Source organism: Lithobates pipiens, unplaced genomic scaffold (genome assembly GCF_037356315.1).
Source record: "Lithobates pipiens isolate NorthernLeopardFrog02 unplaced genomic scaffold, aLitPip1_a1.2 Scaffold_8, whole genome shotgun sequence".
Taxonomy (NCBI): Eukaryota; Metazoa; Chordata; class Amphibia; order Anura; family Ranidae; genus Lithobates; species Lithobates pipiens.
In genome coordinates, this window is record NW_027507903.1 from 163,588,705 (window position 1) to 163,610,885 (window position 22,181).

The following is a 22,181-nucleotide window of genomic DNA, read 5'->3' on the forward strand; positions in this document are numbered from 1 at the left end:
TAGCTTCAATGCGAACACTAGTTTTACAAGACCGAGCGCTTCCGCCCTGTAAATTCTTTCTGAGTATGCGCGGAACTTAGTTTGACGAACAAGCCTACACACGGGCGGACTGTTCGCTGAAACAAGGTTTCAGCGGACAGTTTTTCGGAAATTCCGAAAAACCTTGTTCGTCAAACTGTCCGCTGAAACTGTCTGCTGAAAGCCCACACACGAGCGGACTGTCCGCCCAAACACTGTTCAGCGGACAAAGTTGGGCGAACAGTCCGCCCGTGTGTACGCGGCCTAACAGTTCTGAGAGCTCTGGCAAGCATTTCCCCTGGCTTGTTGCTGTATTTGTAAAACAATCATCGACATCTGATTAACTGAGCTTTAATTCTCGAGATGGACATTCAATTTTTATCAAAGCAGTTTCAGCTGGGAGTCGATAGTTTGTGAAAAAGATTATTTTGTGTACACATTCAAGTTTTTGAATTAGAATTAAAGTGTTTGTTAAGCCACTCACTGGTTATCATATCATCTTCTGTCACATAAAAATCTGTGTCCTAGTGTCTGTTCTTTATTTAAAAAAAGCTGATTTCTACCTATTTTAACAGTGTCTTCCAGCGATCACGTGACTCCAGGCTGTCTACTCTCACCATGTGGTAGCTCCAGCGGGAGGGGCCAAGATTCCCCTGCTGACGTCAGCCAGGGAGGCGGGGAGGAGTGGAGCAGAGAGCCTACAGTAATGAGATCCCTGGAAGAAACTGTTAAAATAGGTAGAAATCTGACTTTTTTTTATAAAGCACAGGCATTAGTACACAGCTTTTTATGTGACAGAGGGGATGATATAATGATATAATGATCAGTTAGTTTTGAAGCAGTGGAGAGAGGAGCAGAGCAGCTCTAGTGAGAGCTGACAGGCAGGTAGTGGAGGGGGGAGAACAGAGGAGACATAGGGAGAGCTGCAGATAGCAGTGCATGATGGAGGCACATACTCTGACCATGGTGTCAGGGCTCTGCAGCCCTGATATATCGGGGTCAGTGTACAGAGGGGAGGGTAGAAACTGGCAGGATCAGCCAGGTATTTCAGGTGATACAGTGGGCCAAATGACACAGCACAAGCACTGTGCTGTTATTTATGCTTTAATCACTTACAGACCACCCGCCTCAGTTGTACGTTGGTTCTTTGAAGTGGAATATCATTGTTATGACAGCAGCTAGCTGCCATAACCTCAGTATCCACTTCTTCTGTGGGTGGTCCGCTTTAAGATAAAAGTGGTCTCTGCTGTGGATTCGCCACAAGATAACTTTTATCGGGGCAGGAGTGGGGCACCCCCTCCCACCGCTCTCTGGTGCCCTGCGCTGCCCTCCGCCGCCCTCCGCCGCTTACCAGAGCTTCCGGCAGCGGTGGAGGCGATTTGATACTGTCCCCTGCTTGGCATGATGCTGAATGAGGGGAAAATGGCCCCCACCCAGCTCCATCGGATCACATAGCTCTTAAAAGGGACATTTATTTATTTATTTTCCAAACTACATTTTTTTATTGCATTATAGTGTAAATATGAGATCTGAGGTCTTTTTGACCCCAGATCTCATGTTTAAGAGGTCCTGCCATGCTTTTTTTTTTCTATTACAAGGGATATTTATATTTTTTGTAATAGGAATAAAAGTGACACCATTTTTTTAACCACTTGGCATTCGCGCTATAGCTGAATGACGGCCACAGTGCAGACCTGAATTTCTGGGAGGCCGTCATATGATGGCCCCCCTTTGCATGCTCCCTGCGCCCGGCACGCGCTGTGATCACTGAGTCACTGAGACTCGGCGATCACAGATCTGAGTAAGGGGCCGATCCCCTTACAATGTGATCAGCTGTCAGCCAATTACAGCTGATCACATGATGTAAACAAAAGCTTGGTAATCTTTTTTTTCCTCACGCTGACAGCCTGAGGAGAAAAAAAGCTGATCCCCCGCTTATGTGCAAGGGACATCGGTCCCAAAAAGGAAGAGGCAATTCTGCCTCATCTGTGCCCACCAGTACCCCCTGCCAGTGCCACCTGCCATTGCCACCTGCCAGTGCCCACAGTGTCCACCATTGCCACCTATCCATGCCCATGAGTGCCATCTATCAATGCCCACAAGTGCCACCTATCAATGCCCACCAGTGGTGCCAATCAGTGCCACCTAGCAGTACTGCCTATCAGTGTAACCAACCAGTGCCGATCAGTGCCCATTATTGCCACCCATCAGTGCCCATTACTGCTACCCATCAGTGCCCATCACTGCCACCTATCAGTGCCCATTAGTGCTGCCTCATCAGCGTACATCAGTGAAGGAGAAAAATCACCTTTGCAAAATGTTATAACAAAATATAAAAAAATAAACCATTTTTAAAAAAATTAGGGCATTTTTAAGCTTTTTTAACAAAAAATTAAAAACCGCAGAGGTGATCAAATACCACCAAAAAAAAGCTCTATTTGTGGAAAAAAAATTATACAAATTTAATTGTTGTATGACTGCGCAATTGTCATTCAAAGTGCATCAGTGCTAAAAGCTGAAAATTGGTCTGAACAGGAGGGGGTTTAAGTGCCCAGTAAGCAAGTGGTTAAGGAACAGTGTAAAAAAAAATAAAAGTAAAAAAAGTTCCCCGTCCTGCTGAGCTCATGTGCAGAAGCAAAAGCATACGTGAGTAGGGCCCATATAGGAAAACAGTATTCAAACCACACACGAGGTATCACCACGATTGTTAGAGTGAGAGCAATAATTCTAGCCCTAGATCTCCTCTCTACACATGCAACCTGTAGAATTTTTTAAACGTCGTCTATGGAGAACAGTAAATGTTTGTCGTCATTCCACGAGCGGGTGCAATTTTGAAGCGTGACATGTTAGGTATCAATTTACTCATCATCTTTCACAATATTAAAAAAAAATTGGCTAATTACTGTTGTCTTATTTTTTTGTTTCAAAAATCTTTTATTGAAGCATACACAAGGTACAAAGAGTGCAAATACTGACAAACAGCTGAGTAACATAAATTGGGTCAAGAACAGTGCTAACAAATAAAATTAGCAAGTTAATACAACTTGTACAACAACATGAAATTGATATCTGGCTGTAAATACGCCATTTTGACTAGCCAATTAATATTTTAACTGTAAAACCTAGATTAAACAATGATTGTCAATCAAATTCTAAAGCAATCATTGAGGACTTGGCTTCGTCCACGGAAGGATTGGCTAGAATAACGGCTGTAGAAGGGGCCTACAGAAGGATCAGGCGGGCATGGAAGTCAGTGACCACTCTGTCACGGGACGTAAGTGTAAGAGGCCCGTACGTGTTTCATGTAGCAAGCTTTAGGGAACTAAAGGGATCATGGAAAACCATGAAGGGGGATACATTGGTGATATAATTGGGTATTGAAATCTCACGGTGGTGAGACTCCGGTTAACAATTGGTGACAGTCTGCTGAGGTGCGGAAGTGGTGCCAGCAAGCCCACGTTGTATCCCTGGCTTGACAGATTAAATTTTCCATTTCAGCTACATTTGAGACTCTGTTAATCCAATTAGTGATGGAGGGCAGTGTAGTGGATTTCCATAATGCAGGGATACACATTTAAGCGGCGTTTAGTAAATGTAACGCGAGAGAGCGGTGATATGTTTTTAATGGAAGCGTCGAGTGATGAAGGAGCATTTGGACAGGGGTGAAATCGATAAGGTGTGTGGTCATTTAGCAGGTTAGGCGGTGTACCTCCCTCCAAAAAGGTTGCAACCGTGTACAGGACCACCAAATGTGTAGGAAGGAACCATCGCTGTCTGCACATCTCCAGCAGACAGGGGATAAGTTGGGATTACGTTTGTGCAAATTGTTAGGTGTGAGATACCATTTGGTAAGAATTTTAAAGCTATTTTCTTGAACCGAGACATTGGATGAACCTTTATGAATGTGATTATAAATATTAGACCAATTGGATTCTGAAAGTGATAGAGACAACTCAGTTTCCCAACTGCGAACTGCCAAATTGTCCTTCGTACTGTGTGCAGAAAAGAATAGTGCATATATGACTGAAATGAGGTGACGTTGCGGTTCCGATTGGGTGCATAATATTTCAAAAGGCGTAAGCTGTCTAGAAAAATCAGGTTTGTATTGGCGGTTCGTCAAGAAATGCCTAATTTGTAGGTAGGCCCACATTGGAAAGGGATGTCCCGAAGGAAGCGTAGGTAGATCAGAGATAGATAATAGTCTGGAATTAGAGAAAAAAAATTGAGCCCTAACATCAGGTGTATTCCATAAGTCGGAGAGGAAGGTATCGGATTGTCCAGCCGGGAAAGCTGGGTTGTGTTTTATAGGGGTCAATGGACCTTGAGGAATAGAAATGTGATGAGCTCGACATGCCGAACGATACGCTTGTAATGTACCCGCAATTAGCCGGTGTAGTGTGCAGGTTTGAGGAACATGTTCAGGGTATAACCATGGTAGAGATTTAAGCGGGGTCCGGGAAAAAGCGCTTTCTATGTGTATCTAAGCTTTAGTATCCGAATGGACATTCCAGTCTACAATTTTGGCTACATGGCTAGCTAAATAGTATTTCTTAATGTCAGGGAGGCTGATACCACCTTTGATTTTCAGTAGAGTCAATCTGGAAAAGCTCAACCTGGCTCTTTGTCCCTTCCAAATAAAATCGTTGCAGAGAGATTGGAAAGATTTAAAAAAAGCCGGAGGTAGTTTTATTGGACTGTTGTCTTATTTTTTATTTAAAAAAAGTGTATTTTTAAGTGCGCTTGTAAGACCGCTGAGCAAATAAGGTGTGACAGAAAGTACAGCCACCATTTTATTCTCTATGGCATTAGAAAAAAATATATATATAATGTTTGGGGGTTCTTAGTAATTTTCTAGCAAAAAAATATATTTTAACTTGTAAACAACTAGTCTGAAAAATAGGCCCGGTCCTTAAGTATTTTTTTGGGGGGGTTAACAAACACTTTAACAATACCTCAATGTCATTTTCCATGGCTTTTTTCCACTGAGTATCCAGTTTGATAAGGGTGCCTCTAAGGAGGCATTTATGGGTCTACCAGACTGATCTTGGTTTGATAAGATGCTTTGGAGACCATAGGGGAGATATGTGGTCCAAAAGACCCTAGATCTCTCCCTAAAGTGGACCTGTCATGGCCCATGCTGGGCCAATAGCAATAAATTTGATCCAAAAGGTACATTGTAAACCACCTGGTTGCATCCAGGATGGAAAATATATATGCCCTAGCTTCAGGCTTTATGCCGACTTATACCACTAGAGGGAGTGTTGGGAGTCCTACAGGGGAAGAGTTAATGAGCCCAGCTGAAGTAAGTGGGCTCAATAAGACCTCTACAAAAAACCCCAGCATGCTTATGGTAATGCTCTCTCTTGAAACCAGATCTGTATTTTTGTAGACTGGGGAGTGTGGCATTTTGTTCTGTGCAGTGAGTTAATGCCTGTGTGGCAAACTTCTAAAACAGGGAGATAGGGCTGGGGCAGCACAAGGCTGCACCTAGTTGTTAGACAGGGAATCTAAGTGTGTAGTAAGCGGTTAAGCTGACCAGGATTTCTTTTTCATGTTTATTTTTGTTTTGCTGTTATATTTTTCACTGCATATAGTATAAATAAACCGCGCCTTTGTTTTTTTTTCCACCTACAACGCTGTCTGCTGTGCCTGATTTTGTGTGGTGAACCCATCCAGGGAGTCACACACACCCGCTGCTGAGCTAACACCCTCACTATCTATGTACCGTTTTTATCAGCATATAACATGCGACAGCATATAACACACACCCCAAGTTTATAAGGAAAAAAACTTTTAGGAGGGAATTTTAAGGAAAAAAACTTACATTCAAATGCCCATCAATGCAGCTATATCAGTGTCCATCTGCACCCTTGTCCATCATTACAGCCTTGCTCAGTGCCTTTGCAGCATTGCCCAGTGTCTTTGCAGCCTTGTCCAACCTCATTGCAGGCTGATTATTTAAAATTGGCGCCGATCTCTGCTGACTGTGAGCAGAGAGGAGCAAGCGCCGCCGACATACACAAAGCCTAGTGTACTTGGCTAGGCTTGGCTCCTCTCATAGTCCCGCCCTATGATGGACAAAACCAACACAGGTACAATGGTGGGACTGGTCATGACTGTGAGCGGATCCGAGAGGAGCTGCGTGCTGCCAATATACACATAGCTAAGTGTTATCAGCTATGCTCAGTCACACCCAGTCCCTGTGTTATGCCCATCATAGGAGGAAGGGGAAAAAAGTGTGTGTTATACGCCGATAAATACGGTATATAATGTATGACAGAAATGTCAGAATGGCCTGGGGGTCGTTTTCATTAGGGGTAACCCTGACATAATGTAAGCAGCATAAAAATGCTTAATTTGTAAATAGAGTAGGGCAGGTCATGTCATTCCTGTGGGGCAGGAAATGTTTTAAAAGCCATGGAAGTGTTTCATTTATGGAGTCTAATCAAATTTGCATCCACCCAAATTTAGAAAAGAGGATGTGGAGGATATAGCTGGATAAAACATTGGGTTCTTTAAAAATTACAGTAACGGTACATGTGAAGAGAAAAGGCCAAAAGGAACTTTAGCCTGTCCCAGCAAGTGATTGCTTCATGTTTGGTTTGGATATGTGCCTCCAATCCAAGGGCTGTGACCAAAGAAGATTTGCAGCTGACAATGGGTCACAGTCTGTCATTTCTATGCCCAACCATAGGGGTATTTCGCATTTTGTGATGTTGGGGGGACCCAAACAGCTTTGCAGCTTAGGCAGTTCCAAAGTACATCAGGGATTTGTGGTTTCAATGTGCCCCTAATGTATTGAGGCTTGACCCAATTTTCAAATTTGCAGGTAATAATCTGTGATGGGGATAAGCAGCACCCTGAAGAGATAAAGTATTTTTGATAATATGGTCATTTTACTGCCACCACTCTGCCCATCCAGGAGATTGGAAGAAAGGAACCAACATTTTAAAAAGGAAGACAGATGAACCAGCATAGGGGAATACTTTAATTGGTAAAGTTCACCCAGCTAGCTGGATAACCTTATTCCCATAAAAGGGAAGATGGTTCTGTGCCCAAGTAAAATGAAACACTGCCTGCAGCTGATCTAATTCAGGTTGGGGCAGGAATATATTAAGAGCTTGAGATTTCTATGGAATTGACTGTCAATTCTAATATTTTAGCAAAGCTATCTAAGGCTCACAAGATGTTGTTCACAAGAGGTTAGGTATAGAGATTAGCAGGGATGTTAAAAAAAGGAGTACATCATCTGCAAGGAGGCAGAGCTTATAGTGCTATCCCCCCAATTATATGCCTTTAATATTCACCCCCATCAAATCATTCTCTGCAGCTATTACCTTTTGTACCACCACCCCCTCCTTTTAGAATGTAAGCTGTATGAGCAGGGCCCTCCTGTACCCTTTGTATTGAACAGTACTGTAATTGTGTTGTCCCCCCTATACATTGCAAAGTGCTGCGTAAACTGTTGGCGCTATATAAATCATGTATAATAATAATATTAATTATAATATAATATTCAGGTCCAAACATATTAATTGAGTTAGTGGCTCTATAGCAAGAGCAAATGGGGGGAGGGGGGGCATTCCTACTTACCACTTAGTACTTCTGCTTATGTGGAATGGATCTGATCTATAACAGGCATACTTTAGGTATGCTTTGGAACTGTTGTATAGAGAGGCCACTCATTGCAGAAAGTAGGGGCCAAAGCCCCAGGGGCATAATACATACTGCTGATAAGACCAGGAGATCATGCCAAATTTTTTTCTGGTGACCAAAGAGAGGAGACAAATTGGTATACATTAAGGGTGCACTGGATCAAGTAACAGGGCCGTTCTACAAGCATTAGCTTTTACTTCACGCAGAGGTATGAACTCCACTTGATCCTTGTAAACCAAAGATCCAAGTATGAGACTGAAATGACAAGTGAAAAATGTAGCCAAAATGTTTGCTTCTAGCTTAAGGAGGGATATAGGCCTATAGTTAGATGAAGCGGTGTCATCGGTGGATGGTTTGGGAAGCATAGTGAGAATTGCAGTCAAGGGTTCTGTCCCAAAGGATTGTTGTTCTAGATGGCAGTTAAAGGCATTGGCCAGGAGGGGGATTAGTAGGTTGGCAAACTTTTTATAGCATGTAACTGATAGGCCGTCTGAACCAGGTTGATCAATCGGTCAAAATGAGTTAACAGAGCAGAGCATCTCCTCAGAAGAAATGGGTTGTTCAAGAGGGTCTTGTTGCACTGCCAAAAACATATCCCAAATATTCCCAAATTATTTAAGCTGGTATTTAAATTTCAGTATTTGTTCTTACTCATTTGTATTAAAGTTCTAACCTTTCATAAGTATCCTTAGCAAACCACTGATTCCAAGCATCTGTTTTCTGAGAAAATGCACTGCTTGTCTTCCTGTAGTTGTAGAGTTGTTAAATTAAAGCGGAGGTCCACCCTAAAATGGACCTTCCGCTCATCGGAATCCTCCCCCCCTCCGGCGCCACAATTGGCACCTCTCAGGGGGGAGGGGGGTGCAGTTACCTGGATAATCCAGGTAACTGCATCCACTTCCGGGATAGCTCTCTGCGGAAAGGGGTGTAGATTACGCCCCTTTCCGCAAGTGCCCGCCCCCTTCCGCAAGTGCCCCGCTGCCTGCTGGGAAACACACATATCCCAGAGGCAGCGGGGACCGTCCTTATTGCGCAGCGCGACTCGCGCATGCGCAGTAGGGAACCGGGAAATGAAGCCGAAAGGCTCCATTTCCTGATTCCCACACCCAAGATGGCGGCGGCAGCACCCGAGTGACGATCTAGAGATCGGCTTCGAGTGCCGACATCGCGGGCGCGCTGGACAGGTAAGTGTCACTATTTTAAAAGTCAGCAGCTGCAGTATTTGTAGCTGCTGGCTTTTAAAAAAAAAAAAAACGCGGAGTCCCGGCGGACTCCCGCTTTAAGGTCGTTTATTCAGTTATCTAATATTGCAATTTGTATAAAGGTATTCAAATAAAGTATTCATGTATTTAGTTAACTGATATTGTTATTTGTATAAAATTATTTCAAGGAAATGTTAACTATTTTTATATTTGAAAACAAGATTTGTAAAATAATTTTAGAACAATGTTAGCTTTACAGATATTTTTAATTCATCTCTGTCAGAAATATTTAATCCTGACAAGAAATTTACAATTTCTATGCGATCAAAAATGTACTATAAAGTGTTACTGAACCAAGGCGGCATTATATTCTTTCAGCCAACTACTCTGTTCTGAGCTTCACTAAAATGATTTTATCTTTTATAAGCCGATGTATGCTAAAATACTCCAGTGTAATTTTCAGCTACAGTCTGTATTCTGTAATGCTTAACTGGATAGCACTGTAAAGCTTTTACACCAATGCAATGTATTTCATTTTATTCATAGCCTTTCAACTTGGAAAATTCTCCTTTGCTTTTTCTGTATTTTGCTTTACTTAATTGATATTCTCTTTAATTGGTTATCACCACAATAGAAGAAATGCAACTAGAAGGGAAGAAGGAGAGATGATCGTATGTCGCTGGATAGCAAGAGTGGATTACCACCGCTGGAATCTTTTTTTTATTTTTTTTATTTTTAATAAAGGAATTTTTCAAAAGTGTGTTTGTCTTATTTAACTATTTTTTACACTTTCTTTGTGAAATGGTTAAGGTACTTTTGTACCTCCTTACCATTTCAAATCGGGGGGGCCGGGATCTGGGGGTCCACTTGTTAAAGGGGGCTTCCAGATTCTGATAAGCCCCCCGCCCGCAGACCCCCACAACCACCGGCCAGGGTTGTGGGGATGAGGCCCTTCTTCGCATCAACATGGGGACAAGGTGCTTTGAGGGGTCACAGACCCCCAAAGCATCCTCCCAATGTTGAGGGTATGTGGCCTGGTATGGTTCAGGAGGGAGGGGGGCTGCTCTCTCGTCCCCCCCTCTTTTCCTGCGGCCTGCCAGGTTGCGTGCTCGGATAAAGGGTCTGGTATGGATTTTTAGGGGGACCCCCACGTCAATTTTTTTTTAATTTGATGCGGGGTTCCCCTTAATATCCATACCAGACCTGAAGGGCCTGGTAATTGAATTTGGGGGATCCCCATGCTTTTTTATTTATTTATTTATTTATTTATTTATTTTATCAATAACTTTCAATGAGTGTTCTCTGTATTACGGAGCCGACAATTCATAATAGCTGCGAGTGATTTTAAAGGACTTTTTTTCCTGCATAAATGACACTTTGTTCAGGGACAGTTCTAAGCACCAGAAACATGCACCCCTTCACAGGCATACTATAGACACCCCCCCCCCCCCGTATGAAATTTAAAGGAATATTACACTTTATTCTTCCACTGATATATTATATTTTTGATAGCATGTCTTCTCTGTAGAGTAGTTAACTTGTAAATTCACCTTTTTTCAAAGGATTAAAAGGTGAACTAAAACCATACACCCCCATCCCATTCCATCCTTTCCTAGGCCCTTATGTTATTAACTCCATACATAAACACTGTGGTACAGGTTTCAAAACCACAGCCTTTTTCTGGGATGGATCAGAGTGATTCTGCTTGGTCACATTCACATTGAATTCTCTCCACACAAATGATACAGGTTATTTGTACTTTTTTCCAGTATACCAATCATAACCTCACATTCTTTATCTCTTAAATTCACCTCACTTAATTTCTAAATCTCTCCTGCCATCGCTTTCTAGTGCTTCGATCAGGATCAGTTTATTTTCAGATCACACACCCAATTCCTGTACTCTTTGTCTATATCCCACAACAACTATAAAGTTGGGGAATCAGTGAATCGCAGACCTCAGGTCAACAGTCGCAGGCTACTTTGTGATCGGAATGTGATCTTTTTTTTCTACAAATGATGAATTATTTAGACATGGATACCCTAATCCTCCTCCTCCCCTCCCCACTGAAGACTACATCATGCTCTTTCCTCCTGATTTTCTTGTACTCCTTGACCTTCACTTCCCTCCTCCTCTGGTTTTCTCTTTCTTTTTCTATTACCCCTCCCCCCTCCTTTTTCCATCCCTTCTATTACCATTGTCACATTCCACTGCCTTTCTTTTTCCTATTATCTTTTCGTATTTCCTTTTCAGCTTTATTTTGAAATCTAGGTTTAAATTGGCCAGTGTTATCAGTGGTTAATGGTCTGAGGCCAGATCATATTATTTACACCTACAATTTCTGTTGATATGTGACCTGAACTATACCAAATATGATACACACATACATTGCATTGCCTGTGGTTGTTGTAACAGTTGTTTGGAATATCACTTATGGAATCTTGTATTTTAGAATGTCTGTACAAAATGTTTGGTCAGCTCAGCCTTTGTCATCCATAAATTCATACACTGTAAAGTGTATGCATAGCCAAAACTTTTTTTTTCAAGTTTTGAATGTAATGGGAAAAGATTAGAGAATATTCAAAACCCAACATAACATAGTATTATTATTATTATACAGGATTTATATAGCGCCAACAGTTTGTGCAGCACTTTACAATATGAGGGCAGACAGTACACTTACAATACAAATCAATACAGGAGGGATCAGAGGGCCCTGCTCCTCGTTAGAACTTACAATTCCTTATATGTGCCTGCTGTACCATATACTTGTATGAAAAAGTATTCTGTTCTCTTTTGCATTGCTTCCTTTGTTTGAAATCCCTGGAGTTCCTGCCAGTCCCTCTGTTTTTGTATTAACAAAAACTGATCACACCAGACATGAGAGCACAGTGTGGTCAGTTCTATAGCTATGCTGGGAATTAACTCAGCCTGCTCTCCTCCAATATTTAGAAAATGATGCCCTGTACACACGATCAGAAATTCAGCCAGAAAAAGTCCTTTTGTGTATTCTCCATCTGACTTTTGCTGGTGGAATTCCTGCCAGCAAAAGATTGAGAGCAGGTTCTCTACTTTTCGGTCGGAAAAAGTTCCTATCCAAAAATACGTTAGTCTGTATGCAATTCGGACGTGCAAAAACTCACGCATGCTTAGAATCAAGTACGAGATGGAAGCACTTGGTCTGGTAAAACTACAGTTTGGAGATTGGAGATTTCTCACACTGCAATTTTTTAAATAGTTTAATGCGCCACATTCTATTCTTCTTTATAATGCTAGAAGAATGAAGTTGTTTTGCTGCTCATATTCACACAGAGTTCTCACAAATGTATGTCTTTATTATTTCTTGTGATCTCCTGAATAATCATTTTTTTTTTCAGTCCAGATCTCCATAATAAAGTTTATAATTTGTTTTTATTGTCATCTTTTTTGTTTTAATCAAGAACTTTTGATTATTTTAAAATTATTTTCTAGTGATCTCCATATTTATTTTTTTTGTGTGTTAATTTTCCACAACAACTGTCACGCACCTGGTGATGGAGCCTGATATGCAGAGGACAGCCTCTCTTACAACTCTGACTTGGAGCCCCTGATAGAGCTGACAGGAAGCACAGAGATGCAGAGTCGCACGGGTGCCTGGTGGGATTGCAGAACCTGGAGCTGGATAGGAGCACTCGGCCGGGCTGTAGAGGTGTCTGTAGAAATCCCAGAGCAGTGGTAGGCAGGTAGCTGGAAAAAGTAGACAACCGGTCCCCACAGGCAGGAGTGCAGACACAGCAGAATGGATGGTGGCACCCTCAAGGCTGAAGAGAAGGCAGGTACAGGCAGGCCAGGTCATACACAACAGGCACGTCAGGAACAGGGGCTGAAGCAGAAGCGGAATCAGATTACAGGCCGGGTCATCAACAGGCTGGCAGCAGAGGGCAGAAGGAGCAGGCAGGTGCAGAGTGGAGGACAAGCCGGGGTCGGATGCAGGCAGGAAACAGGAACGTCAGGAAGCAAGCCGGGTCACAACAGGAACAGAAGGCAGTTAAGTATTTGCAGGTTACACAGGGAACGCTGTAGAGCAGACAGCACTGAGTCTGGAAACTGGCTGAGTTTAAATAGCCTGTTTGGGTGGCAAAAGCTGTCACATGGTGCGTGCGCACCAATGGCATCCTGACAGGGGCAGAGGTAACAGGTTATCTTCTTCGGCAGCCATCTTGGGTGCTGGTATGCCCTTCCTGACACTGCCCCTCCCCAAAGGGCAGCCCCTGGATGCCCAACTTGGCCCACTTGTCAGGATGGGAGTTCTTAAAAGCTTGAACCAAATTTTGGGCATGGATATTACCTTCAGGTTCCCAGGAGTTGTCCTCTGGCCCATATCCTTTCCATTTTATCAGGAACTGGATCTGATTTCTTCTCTTCCTGCAGTCTAAGATTGTTTCTACCTCAAACTCTTCCTCCCCATCAATAATTACAGGTTCAGGTGGGCTGGAACTTCGTCCTGGAAAGGGGTCAGCAATGGCAGGTTTCAACAAGGTTATGTGGAACACAGGGTGGATTCTAAATGACTCAGGCAACTCTAATTCATACTCAACCTCATTGATCCATCTCTTCACCGGAAAGGGTCCTATAAATTTAGGAAAGTTTTCTCCAAGGGAAAGGCGAGTTTCAAATTAGTAGTTGCTAGCCACACTTGGTCACCAGGGTTTAAGATCAATTCTCCCCTTCTTTTCCTGTCAAAAGCTTCCTTATTTTATTCCTGTGTCTTGGCCATTGTTTCCTGTAGCAGTTTGTTATTGGCGTTGAAGAAATTTCTAGTTTCGGAAACAGCTAGTACAGGGGAATCTGGAATTGTATTAGACAAAAAATAAGGGTGGAAACCGTAGTTTGCAAAAAATGGAGATTGCTTTGTAGCAGAGTGTACTGAATTGTTATAAGAAAACTCAGCCAGGGGAAGCAGAGAAGCCCAATCATCTTGAGAAAATGAGGAGAAACATATATATATATATATATATATATATACCTCCATTCCTCCAGAGCGGTTTTGATGGACAAAAGTTTACGGTCCTCAACGTCGTAGTTCCTTTCAGCATTTGACAGCTTGCGGGAAAAAAAAGCAACTGAATGCAGTAGAGCCTTAGCTCCCTGCCTCTGAGATAATATTTCTCCGACTGCTGTTTTTGAGGAATCTACTTCCAAGACATAGGGCAGGGCTGGATCAGGGAGTTTCAGGACAGATGCAGATGTGAAAAGTCTTTTTAGGGTGTCAAAAGCTTTCTGAGCTTCCAGAGACCAAGAGAACCTTGTACCTTGTTTGGTTAAACTTGTAATGGGGGATATGATTGCAGAAAAATTTCTGATGAATTTTCGATAAAAATTTGCAAACCCCACGAAACGTCGGACACCCTTCTTATCACTGGGAGCAGGCCAATCCAGGATGGCTGTAACCTTCTGGGGATCCATCTGGATGCCTTCGGTGGAAATGATTAAACCCAGGAATTGGATGCTTTGGCGTTCAAATACACATTTCTCTGGTTTTACATAAAGTCCGTGTTGTCGAAGGCGACTCAATACATTCTTGACGTGACTACGGTGGTGATCTAGAGAGGAAGAAAAGATTAGTATATCATCAAGATAAACAACAACAAAAAGATCCAGGAAATCTTGGAAGACATCCTTGATGAAGTGCTGAAAAGTAGTGGGAGCATTGCAACGTCCAAAGGGCATCACAAGGTATTCAAAATGCCCAAATCGTGTGCGGAACGCCATCTTCCATTCATCCCCCTCTCGTATGTGAACCAGGTTATAAGCACCCCGAAGATCCAATTTCGTTAAAATAGTGGCTGTACTGAGTCACTGGAATAATTCAGGCACAAGTGGAAGAGGAACCCCTTTTTTTTTTTTTTTTTTAATAAATCTTTTTATTGAAATAAAACAGTGGTGGTACATATAGTAGGAATCATCTTAAAATGAACAATTGAAATATGATTACATTGAGCATATGCATATCACCTTCAATCGATAACAGTCTGGAAATAATGACAATCATATCCATTGGTAATAAACGAGTGAAAAGTCACTTTCAAGAACATAAGAAATAAAACAATCTTAAAGGTCATATATAAAACAGTCATCCTGTTTAATTGTTTAAACTCTAATTTGAGAGTATGTATAAGTCTTAGACTCTATTGCAATACAGTTTCCATGGGAGCCAATTCCTATCAAATTTTTGTATATTGCCATCCCTATATGCCAAGATTTGCTCATAGGTCATTACGGAGTTAAGTTTAGCTTTGACATTGATAATGGATGGGGGTTCTGGTGTTTTCCAGTTACTCATGATCAGTGATCTAGCCGCTAAGAACGTATGCATGATCACTGAACGAAACTTTGGTTGGAAGTCGTTTAAATTTAAACCCAAAATGGCCTGTTCTTTCCGGAGTGGGGCTCTTTGCATAGTAATCCTTGAAATCAAATCAAATACCGCTGCCCAAAAGGGGTGTACAATTGGGCAGGCCCATAGCATATGTAGCAATGTCCCCACATTCCCACATCCTCTCCAGCAAACGTTTGAGGCGCCATCAGCAAACTTAGCAGTAAGATATGGTGTGTAATACCATCTTAGCCATATTTTCCGCATTAAATCGTCATAATTCGAGCACTTGGAATACATGCCCATATGTTTAATAGCCGTTGTCCACTGGAGGTCAGTGAATTCCTGACCTATTTCCTTTTCCCAATTTAATAATTGCGTGGGTTTGGAGAAGGCGTCTTTGGAGTGCAAGGATTGGTATATCACTGAGACACCTTTAGGTTTGGTTGAGTTTGATCGTAAATGATGCCATATTTTCTCAGTAACTGGCAACTTTACTACTTGAAATGTCTGAAAATAAGAGGCTAACTGTGTATATGTTCCCGAGCTGGGAAGATGAAACTTCTCCTGTATCTTACTAAATGAGAGTATTTTGCCCTCCGCAGTTATATCTGTCCAGTTTACCACTTCATGCAGTGCCCATTGAGATAAGTTAATATTAGGTATATTCCATTTAGCTATGCCTAAAGGTATTGGTATTTTTTGCGATGGGTAGAATTCGTTCCCTTCAGATATTATTTCTTTCCATGCTTCGATTGAAGCTTGGATAATAGGATGTTTGGGGATGTTGTTCCGTTTAGTAACGCAAGCTGCCATAAGCAGAGCCAAGGGAGGGGAATCCCTCATCCAGGACCTTTCCAATGTACACCACGGTTTGACGTCTAAGTCTAGAAACCAATATCTCAGTTGATCTAGAAGAAATGCTGTGTAGTAATCTCGCAATACTGGAATGCCCATGCCCCCCGTTGATTTATGTCTATGCTGCATGTTTGGGGAACACCTAGATTTTTTCCCATCCCACACAAAATTCAGCAACTGTTTCTGTAGGGTAGTGAGGAAGGAATGCGGAAGGGGGATCGGTAGGGCTCTGAAAAGGTAGGTTAGTTTGGGTAAAATGAACATTTTGTATGCCGCAATCCGGCCTGACCAGGACAGATAAAATTTCTTTAGCTTACTAATATCTTGTTGTAGAGATTAAACTAGGGGAGCATAGTTCTCTTTATATAATTTATCAGTGGGGTATGTAAGGTTCACGCCTAAGTATTTAATTGAGGTGTTAGCCCATACGTATGGGAAGGTGTGTTTAAGGTATTTTGTTAGTGGTGGACTGATGTTCATTCCTAAAATAAGGGATTTGGAAGTATTGATTTTATAAAAAGAGATTTTGCTAAATTCCAGGAGTACCGAATGGGCCGCCGGCAGAGAGACCGAGGGGTTAGTTAGGGACAGTATGACGTCATCTGCAAACAGTGATATTTTGTACTGTTGCCCGCTCACCCGTATGCCTTCTATCAGATAGTCCTCCCTTAATCTCTCTGCCAGGGGCTCCATCACGAGGGCGAAAATAATTGGGGACAGGGGGCACCCCTGCCTGGTCCCATTCGTTATGTCAAAGGGCTTAGAGTATAAACCCTCAGTATACACATGGGCTGAAGGATGTGAATAAAGGGCAAGTATAGCGTCACGTATCGTACCCTCTATCCCGAATTTGGAGAGTACTCCGCGCAGATAACCCCAGTGAATTCTATCGAAAGCCTTCTCTGCATCTAGTGAAAGAAGCAGAGAAGGCTCCCCCCTGCACTCCACCATATGTATGAGATTGATCATGCGCCTGGTAGCATCTGTAGTCTGACGTCCCATAACAAACCCAACTTGATCATAGTTAATCAACTTGGGAAGAACTTTGGTCAATCTATTTGCTAGCAATTTCGCGTGGAGTTTTACGTCCACATTCAGTAAAGATATCGGACGAAAGTTCTGCGGTACGTTAGGGTCTTTGCCCGGTTTTGGAAGAGTAACGATCGTCGCTGTGAGCATTTCTGGAGGGAGGGATGCCGCTGCAGTCGCGGCATCAAACACTCGGGACAGATGTGGAACCAGGTTGGAACTAAAGAGTTGGTAATATTCCGACGAATACCCGTCGGGGCCTGGGGCCTTATTACGTGGGAGGTTGGCTATAGCTTTCTCTATTTCCGATAACGTGAAGGGTGTATTTAGCTGCTCCAGGTCATCATTGGATAATTTAGGTAGATTAATCGAATCCAAAAATGTCGTTATGGAGGACTCGGTGGGTTGGTGCGTTTCCTTATCTGAGCGTAAGTTGTACAGTGTCTTATAATACTCACTAAACAAGTCAGCTATTTCTTGTGGATTTGTGTGTTTCTCTTTAGTACTGGGATTTAAGAGGTAGGGCAGTTTTTGGCGAATTGCCTTGTCCTTTACTTGCTGGGCCAATAGTTTACTAGCCTTATTACCAAAACCATAGTTCTGGGCTTTAAGAGATCGGTAATGGCGGTCATGTTGTGCTACCAATAGGGATCTTAATTCCTGTCTAGTTAAAAACAATTGTTCCCTAAGGGATTGGGTGGTTTGTCGTTTGTTTTCAGATTCTAACTGACTTATTTTTTTCAACAAGTTGTCTAATTTTTCCGTTCGTTGTTTCCTGACCCTACAGTTTAACTGAATAAGCAAACCCCTTATGAAGGCTTTATGGGAGTTCCATATAACGAAGGGATCACTCACTGAGGGTACATTTCGATCAAAGAATGCTACAAGTTCCTCCTCAATATATTTCCTATGCTCTGGTTGAGATAACGTATAGATATCGTTTCTCCATCTATTGGCCCTTGTTTTCAATCGGGTATCCCCTACATCAACCGAAATCGGTGCATGGTCAGACCATGTGATGCAGTGGATCTCCGATTTGGAGATTTGCTGTAAGGTAAATTTATCCACTAAGAACATATCAATACGTGAGTAACTATGATGAACATTTGAATAAAAAGTAAAATCTTTTTCAGATGCGTGTTGACACCTCCATACATCAAAAAGCTCTGAGCGAGAGATGAAGCTCCCCAGAGATACCCTTTTTTTTTGACGTTTACCAGTACTGGAGAGATCCATCTCCCCCCCAGGAACCACATTAAAATCTCCGCACCACACCACCCTCCCCTGTTTAACTGCAGACACCTTTTTCCATAGTTTGTTCAAGAAAGAGAGTTGTTTAACATTCGGTGCATACACATTAACCAGAGTTATTGTCATATTATTGATTTCACATACTAGCACAACATAACGGCCTAAGTCATCTAAGAGAACCTCTATAAGTTTAAATTGGACTGTATTCTTAACAGCGATAGCCACCCCTCTTTTCTTTTTAGAGAAATTTGCTAGAAAGACATGGGAGAATTGCCGGTTTTGGAACGCAGGTGCTTTGTGGGTAGCAAAGTGGGTTTCTTGAAAACAAATGACATCGCTATGTAAGCGTTTAGCTTCTTTCCATGCCAACTAACGTTTGAAAGGATTATTAAGGCCTTTAACATTGAGTGATGAGATGCGAAAAGGCATGGTGTCGAAGGGGAATCACCTTCTTTTAGTCAAACTAGTAAAATTTATTACGACTTATTTCCCTACTCAAGAGGACCCGTTAAACAGAAAAAAAAATAAAAACTGAGTCCGTATGAGCACCTGAGATAAGGTTAGGACACTGTAATTATGGCTCGTTTACAATACCACACAGATAAGAGTGCAATAGAGATTATAAACCTATTAACTGACCACAAAATGGTGCAGAGTAGATCGGTCAATGGAAGGAATCCGCCACGTACGTGAGCGAACTACTTGCAGACCAGTGCAGTAAAATTTACCGCTCAACTTACAGGGGACTCAAAAGGCAGTAAATTCTGCAAACAGAAATAGAAATCTAACAAAATAATTGTAGATCAACTGAAACGGCTACATGGCGGTCGGGCCATCAGGGGGAGAATATAAAAAAGAACTTAGAAACTATTGAGCTCGTGTCCTTTTCTTGAACACATGGCAATAAGCATACTCATCCTTAATCTGAGTCGTCCGCACGTTCTGGTTCTAGGATTTGCCAGTCCTTTAGGAGCCGCAGACCTTCTTTCAAGGTAGAGATGGTATGAGTAGTGTCCTCACGAACAATTTGTAAGCGAGCAGGGTAGATCCACCTATAAAGGATGCGATGGTTATGTAACGCTTTCGTGATGGTGGATAGTTGTCTCCGTTGTTGCATCGTAAACGCCGACAGATCAGCAAAGAAGGATAATTCCTGCAAATCTTCTGGTAGGGATTCTCTGCATCTTGTTGCTGCCATAAACTGATCCTTGATGTGGTAGAAATGGATACGGACGATGGTATCCCTCGGAAGATGCGCAGCCACATGTTTAGGTTTGGGAAGTCTATGGATGCGGTCCACAAGTAAGTCTTCCAGCGGTGCCTCTGGGAGGATTGTTTTAGCAATCTGTAAAAAGTGATGTTTCAGGTCTGGAGGTTTAACGGATTCAGGAATGCCGCGAATTTTAATATTATTCCTCCTAGACCTATCCTCCAAATTTGCTAATTTCAGTTTCATGAGCATCATTTCTTCATCCCTGTCATTATGGGCATCCACCAGGTCATTGAAAGTTGTAGCAAATTCACCCATTTTAGATTCAACATGAGCCACTCTCTGCGACACTGAGGATAATTCTGATTTAAAGTTCCTAGTGAGAGTCTGAATGTCAGCATGGATCGTGGAGCGCAGTGACACCAGCATGTCTTTCAATGTTGTGTCCAGAATAGGGGCATTCGCTGTGGGGAATTCTGACAGGGAATCCTGCAGCTCTCTGGTGTCTTCCAGAGAGGAATCCAGACTTGCTTCAGCCTCCTCTCTGTCACCACTATCCAGCCTCGGCTTGCTTTTGGCAGGGCTAGTCACCCCCGACAACGAGGGAGTGCTAGTGGATTTCCCTGAATAGCTGTGTGGATGGTCTGGGAGGTTCGGAGTTGGTACCTGTCTGTTGGACGCTGTGTAAGCGCCATGCTCTTTCCCACCTCGTGCACCGCCGCCATCTTGCTCCGTCTGCCTCCGCTGTGTAAGGAAGTAGTCTGGCAGCTTATTCGGTTTTCCACCGCTTTTTCTTTTGCGCTGAGGCATCTCCAGGCTTGCCCGCTCCTCCTGAGGTGAATTTCGCCAGGAAACGAGGCTTGAAAAACGGATAATCTCCCCCTTTTGGCCCGTGTGTGCGAGGAGCTCTTCACTGAGCGTCCATCCGCTCCGCCGGCTAGCCACGCCCCCCGAGGAACCCCTTTTTAAGGTTGTCATCAATGTAGTCTTTCAAAGCAACAAGTTCAGATTCAGATAGAGGAAAGATCCTGCCAAAAGGAACTTCAAACCCCAGGGAGGAGCCCAACTGGACAGTCATGTGTAATGAGAAAGCGTTTCTGACCCCTTTTTGCTGAAAACGTCCAAAAAGTTGTGATATGCACTGGAACAACTTGGCGAGCTTCGGAATACACATCAATGCACAGCAGGGGAGATAGGTTCTGATGATTTTCTTGCCAGCAATGCTGAAGGCAATAGGGGGAAAGAAACTTGATTTCTTCTGTAACCCGGTTAATGTGAGGGTTATGAGCTTTTAACCAAGGCATACCCAGAATGATTGGGAACGGGGGGAGGCAATGGCATCTAGGCGTAGAAGCTCTTGATGGTTCTTGGCAATGGTGGTGGATAACGGGATGGTTTCGTGAGTAAGGATGAGCCGAACACCCCCCTGTGCGGTTCGCACCAGAACCTGCGAACAGACCTAAACTTCGTGTGAACTTTAGAACCCTATTAAAGTCTATGGGACTCGAGCGTTCAAAATCTAATGTGCTAATTTTAAAGGCTAATATGCAAGTTACTGTCCTAAAAAGTGTTTGGAGACCTGGGTCCTGCCCCAGGGGACATGGATCAATGCAAAAAAAAGTTTTAAAAACTGCCATTTTTTCGGGAGCAGTGATTTTAATAATGATCAAAGTGAAACAATAAAAGTGTAATATTCCTTTAAATTTCGTACCTGGAGGGTGTCTATAGTATGCCTGTGAAGGGGCACATGTTTCCCGTGCTTAGAACTGTCCCTGCACAAAGTGTCATTTCTGCAGGAAAAAAGTCTTTTAAAATCACTCGCGGCTATAATGAATTGTTGGCTCCCGTAATACGGAAAGTCATTGATAAAAAAATTAAAAAATAAAAAGTGTGAGGTTCCCCCAAATTCAATTACCAGGCCCTTCAGGTCTGGTATGGATATTAAGGGGAACCCGCATCAAAAAAAAAAAAATTGACGTGGGGGTCGCAGGCCGCAGGAAAAGAGGGGGGGCGAGAGAGAGTGCCCCCCCTCCTGAACCATACCAGGCCATATGCCCTCAACATTGGAAGGATGCTTTGGGGGTCTGTGACCCCTCAAAGCATCATGTCCCCATGTTGATGGGGACAAGGGCCTCATCCCCACAACCCTGACCGGTGGTTGTGGGGGTCTGCGGGTGGGAGGCTTAACAGAATCTGGAAGCCCCCTTTAACAAGGGGACCCCCAGATCCCACCCCCCCTGTTTTAAATGGTAAGGGAGTACAAATGTACCCCTACCATTTCACAAAGAAAGTGTAAAAAATAGTTAAATAAGACAAACACACTTTTGTAAAATTCCTTTATTAAAAAAAAATAAAAAAAAGATTCCAGTGGTAGTAATCCACTCTTGCTATCCAGCGACGGATGATCATCTCTCCGGGGTCCAGAGATGGCTGATCTGATCCAGAAATGGGTGATTTTCAGTCCAGCGCAGTCCATCCATGCATCCATCTTCTGTCTCCACTGTAGGAGACACTGCGGGATGACGGCGCCTGACGTTTCTTATTAGGAGGGTGGGGCCACCCGTCACCTGACCCCATCCCCTTTGACGCTAGTGAGGAAGGC